Source organism: Phyllostomus discolor, chromosome 4, assembly GCF_004126475.2.
Source record: "Phyllostomus discolor isolate MPI-MPIP mPhyDis1 chromosome 4, mPhyDis1.pri.v3, whole genome shotgun sequence".
Lineage (NCBI taxonomy): Eukaryota > Metazoa > Chordata > Mammalia > Chiroptera > Phyllostomidae > Phyllostomus > Phyllostomus discolor.
This window is the reverse complement of record NC_040906.2, coordinates 194337224-194360486: the sequence shown is the minus strand read 5'-3', so window position 1 is coordinate 194360486 and position 23263 is coordinate 194337224.

Here is a 23263-nt window from a genome sequence, read left to right as displayed (position 1 = left end):
TCACACTTGGATCACAGTGAATTACTACAATCTTTATTTCTCCCAGTTAATGCAAATATTCATATGTTTTACTGGAGAAATATTATGTCCAAGTACTTGGCACTGCCCCAGGCTTGGAGGGATGTGGGGACATGTAATACTGGATATGCGCTATGTAAACCTTGTAAACTATAAAAAGCTCCACATTTCCAAAAACATCATCTGTCCTTAAGGCTTTTGGACAAGCAATTATGTACCTTGTACACTTTCCTAAATCAGTTTCATGGTGGCAACCCAAACCAAGAAAACATCAGCACACTAATAATACAGAAAATCTCAGCATAACATAGGGGCAGATGTGCTAAAACTTTGTAGCATCTGGAACTATAGCATGATTGAAGTGCTACTTTTTTAAAAAAAGATTATTTACGTATTTTTAGAAAGTGGGGGAGGGAGAGAGAAAGAGAGGGAGAGAAGCATCAATGTGCAGTTGCCTCTTGCATGCCCCTCACTGGGAACTTGGCCTGCAACCCAGGCATGTGCCCTGACTGAGAATCGAACTGGGGACCCTTTGGTGTGCAGGCCGGTGCTTTATCCACTGAGCCACACCAGCCAGGGTTGAAGTGCTACTTTTTGATACATTTCTTTATTCACTCTGCAAACAGTTACGGATCATCTACAATGAGCACCTATTTTTTAGCTCTAAATTATTAGACTTACTCAAAATTGATGAAAAATCATATAGTTAGTTGTCTGATAACATCTCCAACCAGAGAGAATGATAATAAATTGGCATTTAATTATATGGCACGGTTTGGATGTTGATGTGGGTTTTGCAGCGGTTGGTAAATTACGGTATGTGGCCCAAATTCTACCCTCCCCCGTTTCTATAGGCAAACAGCCCTGTCCTTTCATGTGTGTGATGTCTGTGGCTGCTGCAAAGGCAGAGTTGAGTCTGACAACTCTCACAGTCTAAAATATTTGCTGCCTGGTCCTTTGCAGAAGCAGCTTGCCTACGCCTGATGTAGAACAGGGATTTGAATGTCCCCTGAATAACTGGAAAAATAACATGCCGTTTATTATATGATGAGTGCTCTATGACTCACGTGTTTTGAGACAACTCTGATGATTTCAGTTCCTAGAAAAGTGTGAATTACATCACAAGATTCTAAATTGGTGGAATGCATCCTGAACAGAAATGATTTTCTGAGCAGAGTTACAATTGAGGCAAATTATCCTCTGTAGATGGATTTCAGTGCTGACCTCACTGTTGCCTTCTGGGCTGATTTCCAAGGCCAAGGTCTGTCCTTGCACCTGTTTGTCTCTAAGTACTTGATAAGATAAGGGGCTGTGAGTAAACTGGAATGCTCCAGAAGTTGTCTTCCTATTGCCTTTCCAACTTCAGGAGCTTCTGCTGCTCAGGGATGGGGCACTCAACCTCTCACGGAAACAAGTGGGTCAAGCCGACTACTATTTCTATTGTACTTCTTCCCGCTCCTTCTGCTTCTGGCTTAACTGCTCAGGACACAGAGCTAATCCTTGCTTTATGAATTGTATGTCTCAAGCGTTTGAGTTATGTGGCCACAGAGACTAGAGTAGCAAATGTCATCTTAGTGTAATTATTGTGTAAATCAGTCTCAGATTAATTGTGGTGAAGGGATTTGCTTCTTATGAAGTCGAGATTAATTAATGTATTTTATCGATTTGGTGTTTACTTGTTCAAAGAGCATTTTTATGAGGGAAAGTGTGTGGGAAAGGAGGGTCATCCACAGGCAACATTATGAAGGGTAAATTTATCTTTTTTCCCCTTCTTCCATTATTTTAAAAAATTTCTCTTTCTTGGAGGTGATTATTTTCTATATCAACACCAGTGATATGGAAGACAATGGTAATAATCATTATAAATCATTTAAAACTCTTATGATTCAGTCTCTATTACTTACTAGCTACACAGAGGCTTATGCTGTCTTTAATTCTCACAATTCTATTATTTTGATAATAGAAACCGAGTCCTCAGCATACAAAGGGACTTGCCCCAAATCACATAGTCAAGAAATGGAAATTGGGGTGAACCCTGGCTTTATTTAATTTTCCAAATCCTCTGCCTTTAATGCCTATTGGTTTCCCATGACGGTCCACTGGACGTGGGTCTTTCTGACAATCCTCATTGCTCTAGGTGTTGCCTGCCCATCCCCCCTCCCTATTTCCCATCACAAAGAGTTCCCGGTAGGTTGCTGATGATCAGAAGTGAGGTACTTAATCTACACCAGGACTGACAGGGGTTGATTCACTTACATACTGTACAAGGAGTTATTGATGACCTCTATTTGCCACACATCTCGCCTGCCTCTGCCTCTAACAGTGAAGACAACACCCACGCCTCCAGGTAGCTCCTGGCCCACGGAGACATTTACTGGACAATAATGGCGATACGTTGTCTCTCCTCCGTGACATATCTGTCTTTAGAGGAGCAGAGATGCAGTGACGGAACTTGACGCACCAGCTCATCAGCCCTGCAAACGTGTGGTGGAGGGAGGGGGGTGAGGGGTGTGTCCAGGGAGACCCAGGACCTGCAGCGGCAGGACTTTGCTTCCGAGTAAGGCCCATCCTGTTAGGAAACGGTCCACTGGACCATTACCATGCCTACACGATTACCAATTGGGGGCCTTATTAAGTTTCATCTCCTTCAAATCTAAATTCCATAATGTAGCCTAACAGGCTATTTTTTCTTCAGTGATATTTAGGATCACGATTTTGGCAAAGCAGAAGGTACAGTGACGCTTTCTTCGTGAGATTTTTATCTTTTTGCCATTATTTTTTCTTTCTGCAGCCATACAGTTGTGCTTACGGTTCAGCCAATGGCTCTGATGGGGTTCAGGAGGCGTTACCCCCAATATGGCACCTTGGTATATTATCTTAAAGCTGAAGGAGTTTGAGAAAATAAGAGAAACAGGAAGGTCACGCTGACCTCCACCCACATCGCCTTTCTTTCCTGAAAAGAGGAGATAAATCTCCCACAGGAAAGGCACCCTCCTGTGTCAGGAGGAGGGAAGACGGTGTTATCATCAGAGATGCTGAATCTGGGGCTCTGTGAGCCTCCTGCCAGAGAAGGGACGGTTTACTTCCAGAACACATCATGTCTGGTTTTAAAGATTCAATAACACACTGTTGTAATGGTGTGATGCTGGCGTATTTAGAAAATATGAAAAGATGCAATGAAAACACGTTTGCATCTTTTATTGTGTAGTGAAATATGCACAGATAATCCGTTCAACTTGTTTTACTATTATTTTCCATTTTCCTGTGAATGTGTTGTTGTAATACTGGAGAGAGAACAGAACCTAGGCGTAAATGATTTGCTGTCAGTGAATGGTCTTTTGTCTTGCTTTTTTACACGACTATGTGCAACATTTACAAATATACACCTCCAGAATTTCTTGAGTGATTACTATGAACAAAAAATTCAATTAAAATCATTGTAAACACTTCAAATATATTCAGAGAGACTGAAAATCAGAGACATGAGCTGTTATGTGATATGGTTGCCTATTTTTTTCTATTTTTTTCTTGTTTTAAGAATAAACTTATTGGGGTTACATTGGTTGATGACATTCTATAGGTGTCAAGCGTACAGTTCTATGACACACCATCTGTATGTTATTACATTGTGTGCCCGCCACCCGCAGTCAAACCTTCTTCTGTCACCATATGTTTGACCCCTTTTGCCATTTATAACCCCCCACCCTTTACCTCTGGTAACCACTATGTTGCTGTCTGTTAGTGTAGGAGTTTTTGTTTGTTTTTCTTATTTGTTCATGTGTTGCTTTCAGATTTATATCCCACATACGATTGAAGTTACACGGTTCTTAACCGTTTCTGTCTGACTTATTCCGCCCAGCATGTCCTCGTATTTTTAAGGGGAGGAGAGTCAGCTTTCTCCAGCACACAGGTGACAGCTGTTCCCAGGAGAATGCGGCCTGATGGGCGAGCTGCGAGCTGCGAGTCAGCCGGCTGCTCCAAGTTTTCTAGGGAGCCTTCTCCGGAGGGCCGGACGCCAGGGGCTGCTCTCCCGTAACTGCAGTAGCCGCACGGGCTGCCTCTCTTTTCCTGTCCAGTATCAGTGTATATTTTTAAGTGCTTCTCCTCCGCCTCTTGGTGCCAGTGTCCCAGAGCTCTAAACAATTCCTGCCTTCTACATGCTCCCTGATTAACCTCACAGCCGTGGGAGGCCTGCAGGCCGGGTTGGAGGCCCGTTCGTTTGCTGAGCTCAGGAAAATCTGTCACATCAGGGTCAAGTACATTTTACAAGATCTTAGCTCATCAGAAACAAATGTGAACCATCTGGCTTTGCACAGCAAACGAGGAAAAATGAAAATACATCATTATAGTCACCCTCCTCCCACACCCAACCAGAGGCATTGGAAGAGTGTTCTTCGATGTGTCACAAAGATACCTCCACAAGTAAGTGCGCCTAAGGAACCCTGGTAGGCCTTGATACGTTCTATTCACAACAAGCAATGTTTGTTAAAAAGACAGTCTTGGGACAAAAACCCAAATAGTAAAAATTAGGTTAAATTTTTTTTTACTTTAATAGAGTGGCTTTAACTCTACACAAAGTGCCAGCAGATAAACACGGACTGAAATCCGGAAACAGATTATGTATTCATGAAATGCTTTGACTGCAAAATCCAAAAGGTTCGTGTGTAACTTAATTAATTGTTTCCATTACAGAGCCTTTGTCTTTGCTAGACCGTGCCTTTGTTTCAGGTAAGCACGACAAGTTTGAGTTGTTTACATTAGAAAGGTCAAGGAGCTCCTTACTGGAAGATAAAAGAATACATTCAGAAGGTGAGAGGAAAGAAAAAAAAAGATGAAAGAGCTAAGCCAAGGTTACTGGCAAGGGGTTCTCAACCTGTGCCCTGCGGGCCGTGTCCCGTCTGGGATGGCTGTGAGTGCAGCTCAACGCAAAATTCTAAAGTTACTTAAAACATTATGAGATTTTTGTTGTGATTACGTGTTGCCATGTATTTAATGTGCGGCCCAAGACCGCTGTTCTTCTTCTAGTGTGGTCTAGAGATGCCAAAATGTTGGACAGCCCTGGTAGAGGTACGGACGTGGGTACAGGCCTTAGGTTCCATGTGCTGCAGAAACACACACACACACACACACACACACACACACTATTCCATTTCTCTCAAGAACCTTAACTAACGGAGGGCCTTAGTCAATCAGGGAGCTAATCAATTATGGAACAAGGACAGGAACTCAGCTGTTTCTGGTTCCAAAGGTCATACTTCTAATTGCCATGTCATACTATCCCCTTAGTTGTCATTATAAAAACTGTCGTCTTGCCCTGGCTGGCGTAGCTCAGTGGATTGAGTGCAGGCTGCGAACCAAAGCATCGCAGGTTTGATTCCCAGTCAGGGCACATGCCTGGGTTGCAGGCCATGGCCCCCAGGAACCGCACATTGATGTTTCTCTCTCTCTCTTTCTCCCTCCCTTTCTTCTCTAAAAATAAATAAGTAAAAATCTTTAAAAAAAGAACTCTATCATGTCATCTCAATCCTGCTTGAAATAAACTCTTCATTTAAAAGAAAAGTATCATCTTGTGCTCTGATACCTTTAAAGCAATATACAAGTGTGAGAAGCCTTACTGTATGCGGAAAACATGTAATTCTTGTAAATTAGTTATAAAAAATACAGATTGTGTGTACTGAAAAGTTAGATTGTGGGTACCTAAGTCAGTGTGAACTTGTAAACCAGGATTTTTATGACTTGATATCATTTTTATCCTTGCCACCAGCCACAGGTGAAGGAATATTTCCAGGACACAAACGAAATAGTATTTCTTTCGGTAACAGCTGAAGTAAGGAGCAGCAATCACAGACCATTTCCCGCGTAGAATAACGTCGGCAGCCCTTACGCTGTGAAAGGCTTCCAGGTCTCGGGCCCAGCACTAGCTCTGATGGGCTGGTGGTGGCTGTAGAGCACTTGAGGAGGCCGTGAGATTGCAGTTGGGCCCTTCAACGAAGAGGGCCACGATTCCAGCCTGGGCGAAGGGCTGCGGGTGGATGGCGTGAGTGGCATTTTGTTCCTGCCCTGAGTTAAGCAATATGAGATGAGTCTTCAGTGTTTTTGTGAATTCACTAGCCTTCCTGTTAGGAAGGAGGGCAGGCATGAAGGTTCAATCTGAAAGGGAGCTAGAATCCATTTCTTGAATTACAGGTAAAGCACTCTAAGTGTTGGGGTGAAAATTAATCTCACCACTGTCTTTCACATTCCCTCAATTGTTTAGTAATCACTCGAAATCAGACACATTTAAATTAACCAGTGTCTCGGGGAACATATTTACTGGACCAGAAGGGTCAGTTGTCAGGGCCCATGTCCAAAGCCCATACCAAGGTAGAAATCTATACAGTTAGTAGAGAATATTTTAGTTTTGCCTATATTTCACTATACACTGGACATTAAGTTCCACAGTTTTAGCAGTCACTGGTTACTTACCTTTACTCACAATCTATCGATGTTTTTTCACACTATTCCTTTTTGCATGTCAAGAACCTTGCAAGTGGGATCACTCTTTTTCTGTTTGAGATACATACGTTATTTAGAATTTACTTTAGTAGGGGTCTTTTGTGGGTAAACTCATTTAAGTTTTTCTTTTGTCTTAAAGTGTCATTGTTTTCTATTTTTTTCCTGGAAGAAGCATTTGTTTGGTATAGAAATCTGGATCGACAGTGACTTTCCATCTCTTTTTCTGCAGTTTTTCTGGTTTTCTTTCTTTATGACATGAAGTCAGAGATCGTTACAATTGTCATCCCTTTGCAGGTATCTGCTTTTTCTTCATGGATTTCATAAAAATATATTTTGTCTTTGTTTGTCATTATGCAGCCTCTCTAGTATGTGTCTTGATTGAATGTGTTTTTATTTATTCTTTTTTAAAAAGGTTTTATTTATTTATTTATTTTTAGAGAGGGAAGGGAGGGAGAAAGAGAGAAAGAGAGAAAGAGAGAAACATCAATGTGCGGTTGCTAGGGGTCATGGCCTGCAACCCAGGCATGTGCCCTGACTGGGAATCGAACCTGCAACACTTTGGTTTGCAGCACGCGCTCAATCCACTGAGCTATGCCAGCCAGGGTTGTTTTCATTTATTCTGTTAGAGATATGTTAGTCTCCTGTATCTGAAGATATTTCAGTACTTCTTAACATTCTCAGATGTTTTATCTTTGAACTTGTCTATTGATAAGGCTTTATCTTTTTCTGATCCCTGGTTAGGTATTCTTACAGCCATTTCTTACTCCATCCTTCATGTGTTTTACTCTATTTTTTATATTTTACATCTAATTTCTCCATAGCTGTGTTTCAGTTTTCTGATTCTTTATGGACATGCATTTAATTTTCTGTTTAATCTCTCTTAAAATTTTAATGTGATTATTAAATTTTCATGTTTGTTTCTATCCAGATGTACTTTTATTGGTTTATTTCAGATATATTATCTAAATATAGTATTATTCAGTCTATTAAATCTGGTCATTCTCTATTATGTTTTGTTCTTTGCTTGTACTTCTCAGTATCTTATTTTTATAATTTATTTCAGCATGTTAAGAATAAAGATTTTGCATTCTTTATTTGATAATTCTAATGTGTGACATTATTTTTAGTCTGTGCGGTATATGGCTGATTGGGCCTCATTCTGGTGAATACTTGGATTTTGTACTGTGAACTACTTATTTTTTTGGTCTAGGTCTGTGTCAGATCTTCAGTGAGGGTTCAAGGTGACACTACCAGAAAGCATTTACATGTATTTATCTCGTTCTCTTCTGTGTGACACATCCAATTCCAAATCCCTTTAAATTTAATTCTTAAAGTTTTTTGACCACAAAGCAAAAATTTGGGCCAGAACCCAGTTGAAGACCAGGTTGAGATCTCAAGTTCATAGTGTATATACATATTTTTCTCTTCACCAGTTTCAAAATCGATGTAGGCCAACTTCCTGACTGTCCCCTTTAGTGTCATAGGGTCCTCACTTTATGCACGGCTACCTGTCAGGTTCCCCATCGTTAATGGGTCCTGGGTTTTTTCTAATTGTCTCCCATGTACTAAGCCACTGACAAATCAGTAGAACCAGCTCTCTATAGTTCAGCAAAAATCCTTGGGGCAAACACCAGTCGTGAGATGTATTTACCTGTCAGGGTTACCGTTTCATCTAATGTGGAATCATGTGAAATCTCTTTGCTTACATGGGATTGCAACCAGTAGAGCTGGCTGAGTGTATCGGGGGAGTTCTATGATTTGGGGACTGAAGTCTACAAATGCATACACCACGTTAAGAGATTTCTGTTGTACTGGGCTCTGTAATGTTCGAATAAAGGGACACTCACATATATAGTAGGTAGAAGCCCCCCGGATTCATTTTGACATCTATAAATTCATGCCTGTATGTTGTCGATCATGTCAGGGCAAGTGAAGGGGAATATTAATGTGTACGGTACGTGAGGTAGCGGCAGAGAACAGGGCCACGTGTCTCAGCAAAATTTCCCAGCCCTGTGAAGCCGCACACTCTCTCCCTGGACCGCAGGACCCTGTCCGCCCCACGTCTGTGCCGGGAAGGGCCAGCTGCTCAGCCTAAGACACCATCTGGAACAACGTGTCCAGGTGCAATTTCCCACAGCAATTTTCCCATGCTTGGCTCTATTACTGTAACAGATAGATTTCCATCATCTGTTCCTTGGGAATACTTTGTAATACCAGTGTTTATAATGTTAGGATTTTATTTTTTGGCAAGAAACTAGGAAGTGTGGCAATTTACTGTCAGTGAATTTGAAAAATAAAATATCCTCTTGCTTTAAGCTCTTGGCTCAGTGCTGCTCGTGAATCCCCTATTCCAACTCCTTGAGTCTGGAGCAACTGTGTGTAAGTAGAATTCTGACATGGAGTTATATCCCTGCAGGTAAAATACCTTCTCTTAATCATAAAAGCAATTTTAGAACTCTAATTCTTCAGAGTAATGTCACTTTGCTTTATGCTATTTTGCAGTGACAAGGAAGCTTGCAGATTTCAAACTAAAAATAAAGATAGCATTTAAAATAAAATTGCTGTGAAAAATCTAGTAGATAACGCTTAAATAATTGAGTGTGTGTGGGGGGAGACTCTTAGTGTCTGTGGCTCATAACACACACACTTTCATCATTTCTGAGGGCCATGACCTTCTTCTGTAGAGTTTTGCTCAGAAGGTTCTTACATTATTTTTCAAGAATTTTCAGGACAATAGTAGGAGAGAGCTGAAAGTAATATTTAGGGAGGTGCCAAATCAGCTATAGGTGTCTCTAGTTCTCAAAGTAGTTTATACAGTAAAAATTCTAAATATAATTTTACAGGGTACATTATTCAACTCACCACACAGGAAGAAGCAATTCTGTCCATTTAGATGAATCAAGGAAGGCTTCCTGAAGGCTGAGGCATTGAAATTGATCTTGGAAGAATAAATACTAGTGTGGAGAAACCGTATCTTCTTAACAGTAGAATTTTCCTCCAGGAAGAGCCTGGTTTTGTGTGACAGATACTCTGATAATTCTCATTTTGGAGTGGGGATCGGAGACCAGGGAAGTGCAGGCTTATGTACCAGGTGTACGACTTACTGAGGAGAGCCAGCAGCATGAGTGTGAGATGCATTTAGCACTCGGGAAAACGAAGATGGCTTTTAAAGGCAGCAGAGGGCAACAGGTGGAAGAGAGATGAGGTATCTTTAGGGGACAAGCTTTTAGGGGAGAAAGTCTAGCAATGGATGGCAATCACGCTGTGATTTGGGTAGATGTTGCTGCCATGTGAATCTTCTTTCGCACCCTTCCACAGCATATCTGGTAAAATATCCACTTGCTATTAATGTATTCTGGAATTAGACCTACCGAGGTGCAGCTTCAAGGCTGTTAGGAGTTAAATGCAAGGGCCATTCAAGGAACCTGGACATACTCTGGTTCCTAATGGATAGGATCATGATGACAGGGACCAGTAATACTTTCCTTATTTGGACTTTTAATAGAAGTTAGAGAGCAGATGCTTGAGGCTGTATTTTCTCCTGAGTGCTTAAAGGATAAATAAACCGAGTTCCTAATTAGGAGTTCATTAGAATGTTATAGAGGGCACAAGACAGAACAAAGTCATAGTGGCTTTGTGGAAAGTGAGGAGTCTTGCTCACGAGTCCCAGGGACACAGGGCCATCTCAGCGCCACACGGAGAGAGAAATGAAGGGCGCGTGGGGGAGCAGGAAAGGAGAGCAGCCAAAGACAATGCTGGAAAGATAATCTGGAGCCGAAGCATGCAAGACCTTGAATGTCACAGTTATTTGGTTCTTGTTTGTTAGAGAAAAAAAAACTCATAAAATATTTATTTTAGGGTGATAGTGTGGATTTGTAAATTAAAAATTTTAGCACTTCTAAAAGCAATGCATTCTTGTCATATGAAACAAAATAATAGAGAAAAATCATAAAAAAGAAAATAGGCATCTTGGTACTCCTACCACCTATGTTTTGTCATGTTCTTTCTAGAACTTGTAGAGACACATTGCAGAGGAAATTTGTTGTGATGCACAGACTGCTTTGTCGGCGCTGCACTGGGCATTTTTTGACTGGGGACCTACTCTCAGTGCATGGCTGTGGCTGCAGCACGGTGCTGGCTGCAGTGGCCAGAGCCTGGGTACGGACAAAGGCCAGGAGAGGTTTCAGGAGAGGAAGCGCCGGGGTAAACAGGAGAAGCCTGCAGGGAGCTGGTGTGTAGGCTGTATCTTGGGGGAGACTGGGACAGTGGACCAGGATTCCCAGATTTTGAACTTGAACCTGTTGAAAAGTTAACAAAATGGAGAATTACGATGAGTTGCCAGTTTTGAACTGTCGTTGATAGGTTTGAAAAAAGTGTGACCATCACCAGAAACTGGAATATTCGGGTATGGTAACTAGGCCGGGACTGGAATAAAGAAGAGAATGACTGCTTGAGTGTTTGCTCGTGCACAGAACATTTAAATTCCCCCAGGGTAGCAATTATCATCCCCATTTTAGAGCTAACAAAAGGTTCAGCAAGGCTGAAGCAGTAACCCATGCAGCTACCAAAGGGCAGAGCTGAGACTTAAACAAAAGACCCACATTCTAAACTCCTGTTTTGCTAAGCAAAACACTATTGGATGGGTAGAATGACTAGGGACATCATTAAAGAGGAAAAAAAAAATGTATGACAAAGACCTTCCCCTAGGCAGGAAGCTGACCGGCGTGTGGGAGGAGCTCTCCCGCCCAGTGTGGGCTGCAGACGCCCCTCGGGAAGACCTCTAAGAAACCACGGCCCCGCCCCTCAACTCCCCGCTCCCTCTTCAAAGAGGGCTTGCTGCCTCTTGCTTAGCTCCGTGCATGTGCTTTGCTGTGGCTGCACCTACTAACTTACAACCCCTTCTTTTTTGCCAAATAAATCCTTTTTTGGTGATAGAATTGTCAACGTTAAGATAAAACCATACCTGTAGAAAATTTTTTACGAGTTTATGTGAGCCAGACTCATAACAATTTCCAGGAATCAAAATCTCAAAGAGCTGAGAAAATGCTCCAGAAAATGGCAGTTTTGCTGTTTATTTCATGTTACAATGAAAAGAGAAAGCGTAAGGAAGGTTACAGGAAATTCATTGAGATTAGGGAGAAAGCGAAGCGGGGAAATCTTTGAGACCAGTTAAAGAGTAAAATGAAGAAACAGGTACCACTTTCACAGTGGAGGGTCCACGAGAGCTATCAACGGACATTTACTGCACATAGAGGTGGTGTGGGGGGAGCGGGATAACAGCGAGGGCTTCTATGGTCCAGTGCTGTAGTAGCAGAGGTTCCATCCTGGAGGGTTTGGGGAAAGAGGATTACTCTAACATTTCACGGGTATGTTATCATGTTATTGTAGATTCAAAAAGACAATAGACAGGCTCAGTTAAGGTAACAAGTGACCTTTGTCAAGGAAGCTACAGGCTTAAGACATGACTACTCGCCATGACCCACTTACAGTTAGGGGGTTTTAAATCCAGGCCACCCTGCGTGGTTACTTAGGTCTCTGAGTTTGTAAGGCTGCCACGCAGGCCTCCCCTGAGCCAGTCGGGTTCAATATGTGGCCCCTTTACATCCGCAGAATACATAGTCAACTTCTGTTTAAGGTCGATATATACAGCTTTTCTATGGGCGTGCGTGCATGTGTGTGGATGGGATGTGTGTGGTGTGTATGTGTTTTGAGTGTTTATTATCAGAAAACACTGACACTAAGAATATAACACACTCCTTACACTAAACAATGTTTCTACAACCACAGAGCTTACATCTTAGTAACAAAAACACTCATTAGACTACTTAAATATCAATTAATTATTATCGGGATAGATGTGAAGAGGGAGAGTTGGAAGGAATTAGTATTTAATAAGGAGAACTGATAGCATAATGAATAAAATATGTTAAAACATAAGGAGAACTGATCCAGTCTTAACTGGTCAGGAAAAATTTCCCTGAAAAAGTGACAACCTTCAGATATAAGTTTAAATGAAGGAAGAGGGAGAGAGAGTTACTTCAGGCAGAGCGAATGTCTTGAGCACATCCCTGAGACAGGAGAGAGGCTGGCGTCACGGAGGGTCAGTCTGGCTGGAGCACAGAGAAGGAGGAAAGGGGTGCGTGTGATGGGGCTGGAGCCAGGCATGGTCCAGTTCTACAGGGCTCCATGGGCACGGTTATCATACTGGTAAAGAAGCCATTAAAGAGTCTAGGAAGTTTATTTAAGTTTGTTTACTTGGAGAACAGATGATAACAATAGATAATGTGGCGAATTGCATATTGTTTCCCAACCCACATTCCCTTCATTCCCTCTGTAACAGAATACTAGGGCCTGGCCTTTTACCACATGACTACACCCCTCCCACTTGATTGGGGGAGTGTATTTCCTCACTGGCTTGTGTGACGCCTGACCAGGGGAAGTGCTTCAGACAATGGAGTGTTAGTGGATGTGATGGGAGCAGGGGCTTCAGATGTGCTGGCCTGGTTGTCTTGGCGCCTTGCCTCTGCGTCAGTCCTCAGCAGAACACGCTCCTTCAACCACGGGGTCCCGCACCACGGCCTTAGCCTTAAAGCAGTAAGCCAGCCAGATGCCTCAAGTGAGAAGAAAACAAATGATTTGTGCTATAAGCCACTGGCAGTTCAGTGCAGCTTTTGCTAACTCACATAGGAGGGTACAATAATGAAAGCGAGGAGACAAATTAGCGGTCTAAGTAAGATATAATGGTGGATTAGACTAACATAATGACAGTGAAGAGATGATAGAAAAAATCGAATGGATTCCAGAGATAGTTAGGCTTTAGAATCGGTAATATGAATGACTGATTGAATGCAGAAGTAATGGAAAATGCCAAAGATGATATTTCAACCAAAGATTCATGCAATATTGTTTAACTTTATAATCATGAAGGCAATCGAATCTGCCCAGCGCTTTCAAGTGATGTATGTCAGTTTACTTGTGACTGCAGAGACCATTATTTTGGTGCAAAAATTAAATAGCAAAGGCCTTGCTGGGAGAGCGTGGGGAGGAACCAGGCTGCTAGGCATTTACTGTTCTTCCCTAGGAAGCAACACAGCCTGAATCCGAAGGCCTGTTTCTGGTTGGCCGGCCCAGTGAAAGGCCCTTCCTTTTGACCTGATTGATACCTCATGTCGTTAGGACTCTGGGGTTGTCACGCTTCTGCTGTTAAGAAGCACTACATCCATCGCTTTCATGAGGCAGCAGAAAACCCCAATTTACTATATGTTCATGCAGGATGCCCGCCAGACTTCCTGCTTAAGGCGCCCCTTGTGCGTGAACTTGGACCCGCAGCTCTGTAGCTTGCTTTTTCGTACACAGTTTCTCCAAGTTCTGCGTAATTCTAATGGCTGCTTCTTTTGCTTTTGTTTTTTTCAAGGAAGCAATGACTTATTTCCTGGCCGATGTTAGTAAGCTGCAAGCACCATGATTTTTCATGAAAAAAAAAAAGAGAAAATAAATGTTTGGCAGTCCCATTGTTGAGAAAAAGTCACTCCTCAGGTAGAGTCTGACTCATTCCCTCGATGACTTTGTTTTGTCCCTGCAGCTGGAGTGGTGGTGACGTCTGTCAGGGTCTGTAAGCAGCAAGCTTGCTGTGGCCTTTCTGATGGAAGCCGGGGAATTATAACCACTTGTGACTCATACACAGGCCTGTTGAGTCTGGTTTTCTGGTTTTGCCTGCTGAATCTGTCTATGCTAGACCTAACTCCAGGCTTAACAGTTTGTCCATCTTCTTTCAGCAGAGCTCAGCCAGTATGGAATTACCAAACACTTGACTCTTTGAACACCAATGTTAAATTATTAAGATTAATTACAGCGAATTCTTAAATAGGTATCTTGATAATCTGGTACAATGGAGATATGCAATATTCCATTTGTCAGCTTAATTCATGGGCCCTAGCCATTGAACTTGAGGGTAGAGGGAGAGTCCCCCCCTACCACTGAAATCCACTTTCCTGCCAGAAGGCCAGCAGACCCCTGCCGGAAGCCCTAACTGTGGCCCTTTAAACAGGAAGAAGGCAGAAATCTGTACAGCTGTAGTGGCCAAGGGCATTCAGGCAGGGGGAATGCCATGATCCCAGACGGCGTTTGCCCGCCAGAGAATCTTTGAGTGTTCTTCGTGGTCGGAAGGTGGCCAGAACCTTTAGTCACTATATCCTGCTTCAGATGTAGGCTTGGACTTCCGGTTGTACTTTCAGGTCTATGTTTCATGTTTGTAGTCTAACAATGCTTTCCACTAATGACACATTTGTCCCAGACTCCTTTGAAGTAAGTGTCAGCTTTACTGAAGAAGCCTTAGCTGTATTTACTACCACCTTCTCCTACCTAAAGCTAAGTTTTTAAAGAAAATCAAAGGTGATTTAAGAGAGGTAAAAACATGGTGTGTGGTACTTGGAAATGCACTCTATTCTGCTGTATGGTTTCCTGTGACTTTCAGGGGACAGATCCATCCAGAATTGTTGTTTGGGTGGGTATTTGTGTGCAACCGTCTTCTCTAGTATATCATGCACTTAGAGAAGTTTATGTTAATTTGTCCAGAGCTTCCCTCTGGAGGATCTGCAACATGTAATGGCCCTTCCAAACTCGGCCTCACTCATTTATTAAGAGCATCTATTTGGGAGCCACGGCACGAGAGGCACTGTGCCAGTGCATGCTGGCAACACGAAGGCGAAGTCCTGGAGTTCTTGGCTCACTTCGACATCTTTGATCGGCATATATATGTGGAGGTGTTTGATAGAAATTAAATCTACTACTTACAAGAGTTTTCATTTTTTTAAAGATTTTATTTTTATTTATTTTTATTTTTTTTAGAGAGGGAAGGGAGGGAGATAGAAAGAGAGAGAGAAACATCAATGTGCAGTTGCTGGGGGTCATGGCCTACAACCCAGGCATGTACCCTGACTGGGAATCGAACCTGCGACACTTTGGTTCACAGCCCGCACTCAATCCACTGAGCTACACTAGCCGGGGCCCAAGAGTTTTCATTTTTACTACTTGAATTACACAGATTGTGTGCATGCAAATCTGGTCCCAGAAAATTTTGGCTTAATGAATAAAAGTGACCCAAAGTATTTTTATTTATTAGAATGGCTTATCATGAAAGACTGATTCCAATCAAGAACAGTAAATATGTGTAAGTATATTCTTAAATATAGTTAAAATTATTTTCAGTTCTTCACAAAACTGTTTTCATACAGGCGGATTTTCTCAGTCCTAAGGTGTTTATTCAGACTTTTAAAATTCACCAACAATTCGGGGTGTGCGTGTGTGTATGCACTTGTGTTCATGAGCATTGCTTCTATACCGTCAAGGTGCCGCCTGCTCTGTCTTCGATGGGGCAAATTTATATTTGCCTTTGAGTTACTTCTTTTTGTTTTCTAGTGGGTCAGAAGTAAGAACAGATTCTGCATGATTATAGTTATTCTAAATTTTAATATTCTCTTTTAAGTGAAAATTGAAAATAATTTCTATCCTATACACCTGTCTTCTAAGTTATGCATATATCCACGTGATTTTAAGACTCTGAATTAACCATATGCATACATTTTAATCTTAATTTGTACATTTTTAAAGTTTCAGGATGTGTATATGGAGAATTTCTAGCAACCAAAACATTTAGCTAGCTGTGAAGAGAGCTTATGAAAGAATGAATGTGTTGACACTATTTTTTCCCATGTTTTTCCTCTTCCTCTTGTGTCTAAAGTTTGTTTAGTACAGTGAGTTCTTACTACTTAAAAGATAAACTTTCCTAAAGAGAAAAATGTTGTATACCTTACCTACCACTTAGTTCAGATCAAACTTGACTGGGCACAGAGGATTTCAGATTCTTGCTTTGGTCCAGAGCTGAAAATATGCATTTTAAGGGCTGTCACTACCATATGTTTCTCACCTATGCCTGAGAATGCCTGGTGGCATGAAAGGAATAGTTAGAGGCTGATTTAGTGTAAAAGGAGGAGGGAGGTAGTGAAGGTCCATTTGTCTGAAGCAAGTGTGGGCCTTCCTGTCCGCCCCCCCACCCGACTCTAAAGCAAATTTGGCTCAACGCCAGCCTCAGTGTCTGGGAACCCAGAGCTCTTCTCACCCCGTCAGTTACTTCTGACATATTTCTTTCCTCTAAATGTTTCTGTTACTGCTTTAACATATAGTGTATTAATAGAAACACTGAGGCGCAGCAGAGTCCACAGATCTGAAGATGGTTGCCATTGATAAATAGCTGCGGTTCCCAAGAGCACGAGGCAGCCAAGCCATGGGGTGGGGGCGCACGGGAGAGATGACCAGGGGTCAGTCGTGAGGTCTTCACTGTGCTTGCTGCAGGAGGGAACAGGCAAGGCAGACTTAGAATTGGCTAGTTTGAACCAGTGCCAGAGGTTCTGGGGTGTAGGAGCTGTCCCTAGTTACCTGGTAACTAGCTCTGTGTGATTAGAACAAGAAGATGGATAGTGGGTTAGTGTGAGAGTCCAGAAAAGGGGGCACTTGGGGTTGTGGGCTCTGGATTGGTTGGTTTACATTTGAAAAGCCTGCTCTTACTATCTCTGGGAACTGGCTAACTCGGCGAGGGTCAGCATGACCTCAGATCTCAAAGCATCAGAATACAGAAACCAGAAAGGCATGGTCAGTACAACTAGGTCTAGCCCACTATCTTGGTTCTTCCCTTTACAGACCTGGATCAAAACTATAGCCCCTTCATCAGTTTCTGCAGAAGTTCCAATCATACCATGAATTCCGTTAGGCTTCAAGTGCAATATTTTAAGAAAGTTACAAGGAACTTTAAACAACCGTGGGTGTTTTCTCTTTTCCTGACTTTCTCTACTCTTTCTTCTCTCTCTGGTGCAACCAACAATCTCCCCTTCTTGCCTTTGGCAAGTCAAATCCTTACATCTAGGCCCTTCAAGTTGTCAGCTTCTACTCCACCAGGGGTTTTAAATACATTTCTAAGCGTTAGTGGATCTCTTCTCCTATGATAAATGCTTCTGTCAACTGCTAAGAAAATAAAAATCCCCTATCTCACCCAGATAACATCGTAAACATATATAAACATCATGCTGATAAGCTGGCTGGAGGGAAACTGAAAATAACAAGAGCGGAAAGTGATTTTATATTAACTGTGGAGTTGAAGGCGGGCAGTGTGGCACTGCTGAACCCTAACGGGCAGTTTGGGCGGAAGTATTGATAAACACGCGGTGACTTCGCTCCCCGAGGCAGGATGTGATCCGTGAGCTTAAGCAGAAGGAACTGATTGTACATGCTTATATTATCACAATACAATTTGTGTTACCATTTGCAGGGGGAGGGGGTGGCAAGAATGGTTTACCAGATAACGTGGGAAAGGGCTGTAGGGTATACAAAACCCTGCCTGGTTTACAGCTGTCTCTCTAACTCTGTAGGACATGTGCCGTTGGTTATCTTGGGCCAAGTATAAAAAAACAGAAACAACCTATGGGTATCTTTAATTATCTGCGTTCCTAGAACATGTGCCATGGTTAATCGTCTGTGTCAACTCGATTGGGCTGCAGGATATCCAGACAGCTGGTAAAACGTTAGTTCTGGGTGTGTTGGTGAAGATATTTCTGGAACAGACTTAGCATTTGAATTGGTAGACTGAGTACAGATCACGCTCACCCTGTGAATAGGCACCGGCCACCCCTCTGAGAGCCCAAAGAAATGAAAAGGCTGAGGAAGGAAGGAGGCGCCTGCTCTCTGAGCAGGGACTTGCATCCTGTCCCGCCCCCAATGACGTCAGAGCTCCTGGTTCCTGGGCTCTAGGACTCAGATTGACCATCACCTCCCGCTTTCCTGGATCCCTGATGGTTCTGTGTCTCTGGAGAACCCTGACTAATACAACATGGGTGACTGGGAGTGAGGATTTCTGGTATATGGAATACAACTTGCATAATTTGTGTGCTGTGTTCCCTTGGGCCTGCCTGAGGCTCACAATCTCCACATCTGTGAAACAGGAATAATGTTTGTATCCGTGATTGTATGAATTACTCCAAATGATGCATTTAAAAGTGTTTAACCTGGAGCTTAGTACTGCTGGTGGTTATCATTCTCTGCCTAAATTGAACTTAAGTACAATTACAACCTAAATCTCAGGGTAATAAACACTAGTGCATGTCTGAAACTAATTGGCACAATATTTGTCACAACATTCAGACATCCTAAAGACAAAAGGAATTAGACTGAGATTTACTTTGTAAAAATATGTTGGCCTGTGTCCCTGTCTGCTACGAACTTTTGAGTTCAACCAGAGGAACAATCAGTTCAAGGGGGATGAGATACTCTTCTTGGTGGAAATAGGGCTGCTGAGGACTTTCAGGTCTCATCACGATCTGATGTCCAGTGAACGGTGCTTCAAGAAACAAGAGAGGAGAATGGAGAGAGAGAGAGGGAGAGGGAGAGAGAGAGAGAGAGAGAGGGAGAGAGAATGAGAATGAATGCCTAGCGTGGCCATTAGGAGCTCTGGAGGAAGAGCTGCCAGAGGCCTCTCTGACTTACATTCAAAGAAATCTGGAATTTTCTGCTCAGCCATAGCTACTTCCTTCTTATTCCTAAGTGTTGTTAAACACGGGTTAAGCTCCCATAGTGCACAGCGCAAAGCAACTAAAGAAGGGCCTGTTGCAGGACAACTTCTGCCTCCAGGCTCTTCTTTGTCTTTTAACCCACATCCTAGGATTGCGCAGAAATACAATATCATAGTAAAAATGTAGATAAGATGATACTTCTGGACCTCTCCTTAGTTATTCTGCAATGTAAGAATAAGTTATATTGATGAGTACAATTATCAGTACACTTGAGGCTCATCACTGCAGTCAGGATGTGGGACAGGGCGGGACGCAGAGGACGAGACAGCCCCCATAACCCACGTTCTATTGGTTCTGAGAGACTGAATACTCAAATGGACAAAGGCCAGACCATATATAAAAATAGAACTTTGACCTGCAACCTGAAGCCATTTGCTCAGCAAACCAACCCCTTATCTACAGTAAACAGTCCAGGAAGCAAAACAATTTAACTTCTGTAAAAATTGGCTCAAAATGCCCAGGACCTGACCAATAACTGATAGCTTCCCTTATCTTTGCTCCCATGTCTAACTTAGGACCAACCAAAGAAAGCCAATATGCACCCCTAACCAGTCACAGAACGCGTCTAGTTAATCCACCTACACTTCCCCAACAGCCTCCAATGAGGGCACGCCTGAAGCCTTCCCTTTCTTACACTGTAAAGCTTCCTCACTCCTTTGCCTGGCTTTCTACCAGAATGCAAGTGATGATGCTGATTCCTTTGCTATAACAAGTTCAGAATAAATATCCCTCAATTTCCTCCTGTGGTTGGTTTTGGTTTCCAGCTGTAGGAAGGACAGGAGGGCTGAATATGAATAAGTCCACGCAACTCCTTCCCTACCACCAGGGGAAATGGCAATGCCTATTATGCTGGCCAGCACGTTGGTGTGTGAGCAGGGGAACCTAAAGACCTGAGTATGTGTGTGGGCAACCAAACCTCACATGTGAGCAATGCAATGAGGGACTGCAGATAGATATGGCAAAAAAATAGCACCACCCTCCCAGAACAACTCCCGGGCATTAGGGTAGAAAGCCAATACTCTCAAAATACCACCAATCACGAACTGGACAGTACTTTCAAGTCTTCAGTGTGTGGCTGTGGGATTTTAAACCATTACTGACTTTAGCAATTTTATGACAATATTTCTCTAACAGTTAAACTGCTTTTGACATAGCTTTGAAATTCATTTAAAAGGATTTTCCCTCTGCCTTAAGAACATCAAAGCATGGCTTCAGGCAGAGGGATAACTTCACAAGATTGAAGCTCAATTGGGAAAAGGTAAACTCAGGAAGGGAAGGGAAGTTACCATAAGCATCATCATGGAGAACAAATCCAATAGGAGCTGCTAATGACAGAGCATTTTCACTCAATTTCACTTGCCAAAAGTAACTGTAGAATGGATACATCTGTGATAAGACCTAGCCAGTAGAAGAGATCTTCCTGAACTCCCTGATTTCCAGTGTTGATTGAGCTGGGATTCTTCATTCACCTCGTTGTTCCTTATTTGTGTACTGTTAGCTACAAAGGTCATTGCTGGCTCGCTAGGAGCCCTCACTGCCTCTTTAGGACACTGGAGTCTCCCTAGACTAGTGGATCTTACTCACGCCAGCTCATTAGAACCATCCCACTTCAGACCAATTAAAGCATGACCTCTCAGTGTATTTTTAAAAATAGCTCCCCAGGTGATTCTAATGTGCACAGAGTGTTGAAAAAACACTGTCCTTGAAGCAAGGTTTCCCTGACAGTAAATATCACCTTGAATTGTATTCACTTTGTTTGAGGGTTGTCAGCATTTAGGAAACCACTTTAACCTTGTCTATTTTAAAGCCATAGTAACACAGATGTTACAAATGGACTCTCTGGAGCTGTGCCTGACTTCCTAAGTGTGGGTGACTCAGGACCCAAGGGTGGTGGTTGAGGGAGGTCACCAGACTCCAAGTAATGGGACAATGGGAGAAGAATGAAGTGGGGGCGGGGTAGATCAGCAATTTCAACAGCCCTGAAGGGAACAGTCAGTTCTTGCACTGTTTCTCTGCTGTATGTCACAGTCTCTGAGTCTCAAGTGTCTGTGTGTTGCTACTTCTCACTGCCCCTTCTCCCTTCTCCCTACTATTCGCTTTCAGGACTCACATCTCCATGGTGGATGATGCAGAGAAACTTTCTCACTTCTTTAAGATATTCTTCCAAAGGAAGACAAGTCTTCTAAGAGAAATTCAGGAGCCAAGTATTAAAATCCTCTGACATTTATAAGGTGCTTGAGTAAGCAAATCTAGCTATTCTTAAAAGAGACGTGAATAGGCAGTTCCCATCCGAGGCTGGGCTCTGGTAGAGGAGTAGAAGATTTGGAGCACTTTTTGATTTCATTTTTGCCATATTTGGTCACTCAACCCTTAAACTTTCTCCCACGCCCCAGCCCTGCCTTTTCAGCTGCTAGCTCACCTCTGCTTCCGGATGTGTGTTTGGCATCTCAGTTACACCATTTATGCTTCCATGTCAAGAACCATTCTCTATGCTCGGTACGTCCGAGTTCTGGACAGTTATTCTGGACTTGCAGCATAGGCTGATGTAGTGGGTGATGGCGGGGAGAAACGAGGAGGGGGATGATTCATTTCTCTTACCTCAGGGTAAATACATGGTGTTCTTAATCTCTTCTCCTCAAAGATAACTGTTAGCCAATTCTAGTCACAAGACATAATTAGGGGACTTACTCTGTCACAACCTTTATTTTTGTGAATTTCACACAATCTGGAGCTGATCCCTGGGTAAATGCCATTCTGATTCCATTAAGGCTAAATTTCAAGCAGACAGTAAAGGGCAAAGGAAGAGCTGAGAGTAATTACAGAGAAGAGTGCACATCTGCTCCACCAGAGTGTCCATCTTGCTGCTGCTATTGAAATGGATTAGTCCTTTCTCAGAGCTGGGGGAGCCACGTGAATGGTGGGAAGCTATTACATGATGAGGTGAGTCCACTCTGGAATGAAGGCTAAAAATTAAGGTGCCCAAATTAAACCACCCCAATAAAAATGCACTTCTCTACTTCTCTGGAATCAGCTAAAGTTTTCTTGCTGAGAACGCAAAACACTGATCTTTATCTCAGACAAAAGCTTTAAATGTAAGTAACTGGGATATTGAAAAAAAATGACATGTGCATCATCATAGTAGAACAGCAGCCACATTGACCTCTATGTTTAGGTCACTCTCTAGAAGTATGGTGTGAGTTTAAGGTCATTTACAAAGTCCTTCAAGCCTTTGGAGAAATGCTGGGTTAGTTTATGGTTTAAAGGCTTTTGTGTTTACTTGATGATGCCAAGAAACAAATATTTTTAGTGGTTTATCAACTGGAGTGGCCTCAGGGATCTCTCCATTGAAGGCTACAATGACTTTTTTTTCTCAATCGAGTGTCCAGAGTTTTATTTTTTGTGTTGTAGATCCAGAGATAGAGGTCTAACCATGGTAGTATAGAACATGATACTATTGGAGATACTTACTACCTTACTGAGTTTATGGTAATCTACCATTATCCTAGAAGACTCAATTTTTGTCTAAATAGGACCTGAATTTTTTTTTTATTTAAAGGCAGAAGCAGTACGCAGCTTTTAATTGCAGAAATTAACTTTCTTTTTAATGTCATATTTTAAAGGTGGCCACCCAAAATTTGATGCAGATTTGTTGCTCTACTCGCTCAGTCATTAGGAATGCAACAGCCACACAGTACACACGTGCTCACTCAGTGATGTCTACTACCCCCACTGACTAGTACAGTGACGTCGTCATTGTTCACACATGTGTATTCCAGTCCACTCTCCCTGGCTGCCAGGCTACATCAATGTCGCACAAACAAAAATGTTAATATAATGTTATAGTAACAATGGCTGGGCTTTTTCTGGACAGACCTCATATATGCACCACTATATTCCTAGCAGTGTTATTTACAATAGCCAAGATCTGGAAATAGCCTATTTAATGTTTTTAATAGAAAGGACTGATGACATTCTTCAGATTAGGGTTTTTAACTTATAAATTCTGTGGTATCATGAGTCTAAGAGCATCAGTAAAAACATTTAAATGGGATGTGGCAGAGCTAAAGCTAAAATTAATTGTCCTTTTATTTATCATCAGTGCTCTGTAAACTAATTATGCATTCAAAATCATT